The sequence below is a fragment of the Frankliniella occidentalis genome, unplaced genomic scaffold (assembly GCF_000697945.3).
Source record: "Frankliniella occidentalis isolate FOCC.00 unplaced genomic scaffold, Focc_3.1 Scaffold10, whole genome shotgun sequence".
Lineage (NCBI taxonomy): Eukaryota > Metazoa > Arthropoda > Insecta > Thysanoptera > Thripidae > Frankliniella > Frankliniella occidentalis.
Genome location: NW_026267140.1, coordinates 1,307,032 through 1,313,906, shown reverse-complemented (window position 1 = coordinate 1,313,906; position 6,875 = coordinate 1,307,032).

The window sequence follows — 6,875 nt, the reverse complement described above, 5'->3', positions numbered from 1 at the left end:
GGGGGGGGTAATGTGTGATACCGGAAATCTACCTAAATGACGTTTACTTAGCTGATTGAGCTTGATACGAATAGAGAGAGTGCAACCACATGTCGAAATATCGCCCTTCACCCACACCCCTCGCTTCGGCAGTGCCGTCGCGCCTGTCGGGAGGCCCTGCTACACCCATCCCCGCGACTGAAACGCCTCTCTTCTGCGTGGAGGGCTTAATCGGATCTTCTCAGAGCGGGGCGGAGGAAGGCCTTTAGGCGTTCTGGGCGCCCCGCCCCGCCAACACTCGCTGGTCGAGCGATTTACTGGTGCTCTCCTCGTTGAAGTTGAGCTGGATAACCAAGCCCCCCCCCCTACACGGCACACCTCGCGCGTGGTCCTCGACCTCGGCCGCGGTGCACCGAGTGCACCAGTGCGCCCGTAAGGTGCCATGCGCCCTGCGAGGCGATCGAGAATGCAGTCCCGCAACACTGCTGGCTGGAGACCATTCAAAGACACACCCGACATACATGCGACTCTCCAAAAGTCTAAAGCCGCCAATAAAGACTCTGATCGGCGCCTCAAGGCGGCATGACGTCACGACCTGTTGGGGCCACGGGCGGAATGCAGTGAGTGCAGGGGCAGCGCAGTGACGCGCTCCGTGGGCAGCCGGGGCAGCCGGGGCGGCAGCTGGGGCGATGCCTGGCCGGCGATGAGCCCACGCTGATCACGGCTTCATCAGAGCTGCGGACACCCAGCTACTCCATCCGGTGTATAAACGCCGAATACTGGCCGGGACGATCGACGATCGGTCTGCGTGCGCGCGGGGCGCACTGGTTGCGGCGGCTCCGTCTCCGAGAGCGGGACGGGGGGCGACGGGGGCCGCGACACCTGTTGACGACGTGCTCGGTGGGCTAGACCACGGCGCACGCCACGCTCACCGTTAGCTCATTGTTTAATTCATTGTCCATCCCCGAAAGGTCCTCGGCACGCACGTGGGACCTCGAGGACCGCAACGACCAACCATCCATCCTTTCTGTCTCTTCAAAAATTCGTGATGGCAAAACAAAGAAGTATCGCCTGCACGATACGAAAAGAGTTACTGCGATTACGACGCAGAAGCTCTAATACACAATGTTAACAAAGGTAGTATTTCGTAATTCTTGTTTCTGTGAAGGGCAAAATGATAGCAGCGTCTTATAGAGTCATTGCGGGGGTTGAACTCGCCGCGGCGTTGGCGTGGCGCCACGGCGCTAGCCGGCGCTAGCGAGTCGCCGCCGGTCGCCGACCGACTAATCCTGTAAAAAGCCGCCCTGCTTCCCCTACTACCCGTCCCCGCCTCCCCCCGGCGTGTTCGATCCTTATTCGTAATTAAATTTATCGTCAAAGTCTCTGCAGTTTTCCCTCGTCGGTGCCAAAAGCAGGGGCGGTATAAGGGGATGAAAATGCAAGATGTGGGAAATAGTTTAGGCGGGCGAAGGGGTTGCGGAAAAAGAAGGCAAAGGCAGAGGGTGGCCGTGGAACTGAGCCAACTCCCGCATTTTACCTAACAACCCCTCCCTCCGCCTCGCGGCGCCTCTCGCGGCCCGGGCAGAGATCCCGATCAAGGTCCTTGTCCTCTGGATGGGGGCGGCGGGCGGCGGCAAGCAAGGCCAGCACGGGCCTCCAGCGGCCGCGGCGGGGGGCGCGGGGGAGGCAAGGCGGCAGGACTACATAAATTCTGCGTTTAGGGGATTTCTCACGGCGGGGAAGTGTCTTGCTTTCCTGGTCCTGGTGGTCGGTGCAGAGGGAGCGGGTGTAGGGTAGGAGGTCACATGGCGAGAAGCCAAAGGGCAAAGAGAAGCTGTGCCTCCCGATTTGCATAACAAATCTGACAGCCCGGTAGAATATCGCCATCCGTGGCCACTGACTGTGTCGCCGCGAACTACTTTGCTGCGTCTCAAGAAAATGCAAGAAAGAGAAACATCAGAGAGGAGGTCGTTTATCTTAGCAGCTGGAGGCTGTAGGTCCATTAAGTCAAGCCAAAGTCCTTGCACAGGGCTGCTTCCTCGAGACAGACAGACAGACAGACAGACAGACAGACAGACAGACAGACAGATCCGGCTGATGGGTGGTCGCAAAGGTCCGCGACGAAAACATTGTATAAGATTCCCACATTATCATAATCGGAGATGTTACAGTGCGGGCCGCTTCATCGGCCGGCCTGGAGACATTTACGAGTTCTTAACACTTTTCGGGCATCCAGGCGCGGCGTGACGGCGTGACGGAGCGCGGGTGCATCCAGTACCCGAGCAGCACCCCAGCAGCACCCCAGCAGCACCTGAGCAGCACCTGAGCAGCACCTGTCTGAGTCTGAGTAGAACCCGTGCAGCACCCGGATAGACCCGGCTGCACCCTGAGCAGCACTCCTAGTGGGGCGGGGCTCCCCGAGCGCACACCTGCCGTCCAAGTGTCTTCCCTCACATTTGCCTCGCAGGTCCTCCTCAGCCGCCACCTCGCCGCGGCCGGTGACGCATCGCGCACGTGCAGCACGCGCGCGCGTGCGCATCACGCTCCGTGCGCAAAGGGATAACCATAAAAATTTATGTAACATCGGTGGTTGCGGCGTGACTTGTGAGGGCGTGCGCGTGGCGGTGCGGCGTGCTGCCCGGGCGGGAGGCGCTCGACACCTCTCCAACTCCAACCCCGTGTAAATGAGGCGGAGAGGAGAAGGGAAGGGCAAACGTTTTTTTCTCCCCCTCGTTTTTCGGCGCGGCTGGTTGGTTGGGCCGTTAGACACGCCTGCCTTGCGGGGCGCCGCCGAGCAGAGAGCGGGGCCGTCACGCGGCCGTCACGCAGCAGAGTGACGGGCGGACGTGCATGATCACTCATATCACTCGCTGCATCGTCAGTTCGTTACACAAGCCTCGGCGATTACATTGCGATCAATAATGGCAGCCAGGAACAGTGTCCGTGTGTGCCATACGAGGAAACATGCAAACGCCGAAGAGAAGAAACGAAGGGGCGCACAGGCAGCACGGCGCGGACGGCCTTTGCGCGCGGCTCGTCGGGTGCCGACAGCACGTGCCGCCTCACGCATGCGGCGCCCCTGCACTCCATGCAGCCTCCGACCAATCAGCACCAATCGCACCGAGTTGTTGGATGCGCCGCCAGCCTGTCGCGGGGGTTGGAGCAAAGGGGGGGGGGGCGACGACCCGACCCAATCCTTTGCGCCTTTGCGAGGCATACCCGCCTCGCTCCTCCTCCGCTCTGTTCCGGGGATCATTGCCCAGCAGCCCCCCCGCTCCTCGCCCCTCCCCCCCCTCTCAATCTGATGTAGACTGTCATAGACGCCGGCAGGAGAATCTCAGGGGATGGTGCAAAAACCTTGCTTTGTCCCACAGTGGCCTCGTGATTCGTCAAGTCAAGTGAAGTACGACATCCGCTCAGTCACCCGGAACCACGGAACCCGCCCCTTTCGTTTCCACTAAACTACATAGCAAAGAGCCAGCCGCCCGCTCCACACATGCGTGCGGCGGGTTGCAGACTCAGTCGGGCCGCAAAGCTAGTCCCCCAAAACTGAGGGTTTGCCCGGTTTGCCTATCCTCTACCCGTAAGGCGCCATAACCCCCAGGGTCGTGTCGCAGCCAAGACACGCTACGGTGCGAGCGAGTGAGAAAAGAAGAAACGCCACAGTTTCAGGGAGACTGCATGCATGCGTGTGGCACGTTTATTACCACGATGCCGATGAGGTGAACCACGCACCTGTACAAAGACGCACTTGAAAAGCCGAAGCACTGAACGGCCGTTTACCTCGGTGCGGTGCGGACGCCGCCCGTGTGTAGGCAACCTAACCTACGCCGCCGAACTCTGTGCTCTGCACCGCAGCTGCCGCGGCTGCAGCAGAGCCCACACAGCTGTACCCTCCCCATTTCCCTCCCCCGTCCTCCCCACGGTCCGACAGGCCCGACGCGTCTTCTCGCCGTATTTGGGCGCGGGTCACTATCTCCTCATCCAATTTGTCCATAACGGCGGCTCGAGGGGTCCTGGAGGCGTCCCCGCCGCACCCGCCGAGACCCGTGCGAGTGCGAGTGAGAGCCGGGCGGTTTTCGGACGAGGTGGGCCTGGCAGGACGGGACGGGTGTTCGCCAGGCCATCCGCGTCTGAGGAAGAGGAGCAGAGGCGCGCTTTGAGCGGGCTTTTTAAAGCCCATGAGCCCGTGAGCGGCCGGATTAGAGTGGCCGGGCTGGACGTGTGCCCGCCCCGCCCCGTCCCGCCCCGCCAAGCCTCGCCACGCTCGTCCTCCAGTTTTACGAGGCGCTCATCCCGGGCTGGGCCAGAAGAGCTGGAGTCACTCTTACCTGTGAACAGACAAAAAAATAAAATACAAGTTGTCGAGGATTATTGAGTCACACTCACATAATTGGGGGATTGGGGGTCTACCCGAAACCAACGGGTGCGGCTTTCCGGCATTTGATTCTATATTCCCCACGTTCTCCATCCTCTCCATTATGTACAAAGTCATCCACCTATACCGCAGAGCTTGCTGCCCAGACCTGCAACTGTTATCTACAGGTATAATTGTTAGATAATGTCCACGTTGCCACTCAGACTCGCACGCGCTCTCTCGCTCTCTCTATACATCTGCCCGGCTCGCGGACGAAGAGGCCGCTGAGGAAGCTGCGAGCCTCAGTACTTGTAGCGCATAGCTTCTTTACTGCTTCTCGCCACACGCGAAGCCATTGGCCACCAAGCGGCCCAGCGTTGTGGCGCTGACCCCTCCAGCCTATACATCACGTTAACGTCGCTCTAATTCTCCCGCGTGTCACTGGCATGTCACACAGACTGTCACTCACTCCTTTACGTCCCCCCCGCCCCCACGTCCTGCTCGGCGGCGCTGCCTTCGCACGGCGATAAACTTTTAGTAACGCGGCTCGTCGATGTCCCGAGGTGTGCCAGCGTGGTGCAGCGTCGTGCGGAGGGGCGCGTCCAGTCGGGGGAGAAGAGGAGAGGGACTTCCCAGACAAGACTGATATGGTTTTCTAAGGCCTTCGCAACAAAGTCGTCACGATGTACCCCGCTTGATAGCGTGCGGCGTCTGCAGTGGAGAAGTGTTCTACTATATCGATAGCGATCTGATAAAAAAACAAAATAAAGTTGAAACATGCGCTGTTCGTCACCATCGACTGATGGCCTGCCTGTCAGCTGGCGGTTCGAGAGTACGCCATCATCCAGTATGCAAGGCACAAGACCAGGATTTGAGTCCAACCACAGACTCAGGTGACTACAGGTGACCCAACTCTACGTTGACAACCTCTCTCACTTCTGCACAAACCAAAGCTCTCGCCGACAGTCGGGGGGAATCCACAAGGCGATAAATAAACCACTACATACTCCTCTCTATAGAAAAAGAGGTAGATGTTATTTTACTGGCTGGAGAGTCTCACTCCGAAGAGTACATTGTTTTAACAAGAGAATGTTCTTGACGTGATGCAAATCTACTTGCCTCAACGAAAATGTTCTTGCTGACTCAGGCGCGGTATCCCCCCCCCCTCCCATCGTCTCTAGTGAGCCGCCTGAAAGGTAGGCAATTTGTGCTACAAAACCCCTGTATGTAGGCAACCCACAGTGTATCATCGCCCCCCCCTGTCGCCCCCTCCTTATACCGCGCCTGTGCTGACTGCAAAACATTATTAGGAGTAATACATTAATGTATTGTTAGAAGAACTAGCTTTTCCGGGTGTTGCGATGATTGTCTCCACCACGTCGGCAGTTCGTATTGCTGTCCCGGAGTGTGCACTCGAGGCGAGGACGCGTCCTATTAGTGAGGGGGCGAGGACTGCCGAGGGCTCACCCGGCGCACCTGCGCCACACCGTTAAAAGTTTTATTTATTGTGTATTCACACATTCGTGTTGCTTATATTCTCGCTTCACATCCACGTGCGGAGAGGGTGCAGCAGGCCCCATAACTGGAGTTTGGTCCTTCCTCCTGCGCCGCCGTGACGGAGAGCGCCCCTCCTGTCTGCCCTGACGACGAACATAAAGTTTGAGGCCGCTTAGTTCAACAGTGTACTTAAGACAGGGAAGGGTTAAGGGTCCCTCGACACGTGTCCCTTGATTCCCCTTATCACGGTGACGCGTGAAACGACTCGTACAAATAAAATTCCGTGTAGTATTCGTAAGCAGTGGAATTCCTCTGGTCTCCTTGGTCATCCCCCGCCTCGCAGAAGGTGCGGTACGACGACGTCACGTCACACGACGCACTGGAGGGTCGTGGGTGGTGTATGCCCGGCGGCGACCCGAGTGCAAGTGGACTGCGTGGACCTCGTAGACCTCGAACCCGACGGGGCCGCCGTGCCTCGGCCAGCATGGCCAGCCCACGGCGGCGGCATCGCTTTGAATTTGAATCATATTATCCCTCCGCGCCACCGCGACGAGGTCGGTAAGGAGCAGGGGAGGGGGGGGGGATGCTCAGCCCTGCTGGACCAGGACGACAACAGGTGACAGGACAATGCCGCAGGACAGGGGCAGGGGCGCCCAGGGCGAGGCGACATGGGAAAGGGGGGGGGGGATCTCGGGGACCGTTCACAAAACACAACAGGCCTGAGAGAAGGGGAGGGGGGCAGACGAGATCCCTTCTCACCACCCAGTGCATTCAGTTCAAGTCAAGTTCAAGTTCAAGTATTGTCGACAACATCCCAAAGTGAGGCAGAGAGGAGCCAGCCCCCCTCTCCCGTATTTAATGAATAAGGGGTACTTGGTATGGAGACTCGATGGCAGGTGACATTGCCGCAGAGTGTGTGAAAAGGGTACCCCACGACCCACGTGGACGGTCCTGAGGAGAGGAACGATCCTGGAGCACAACCGGGCGGGCGCTGCCGGAGGCGGAGGGGTGCCGATGCCCGGGGGACAAGCGGGGGGAGGCG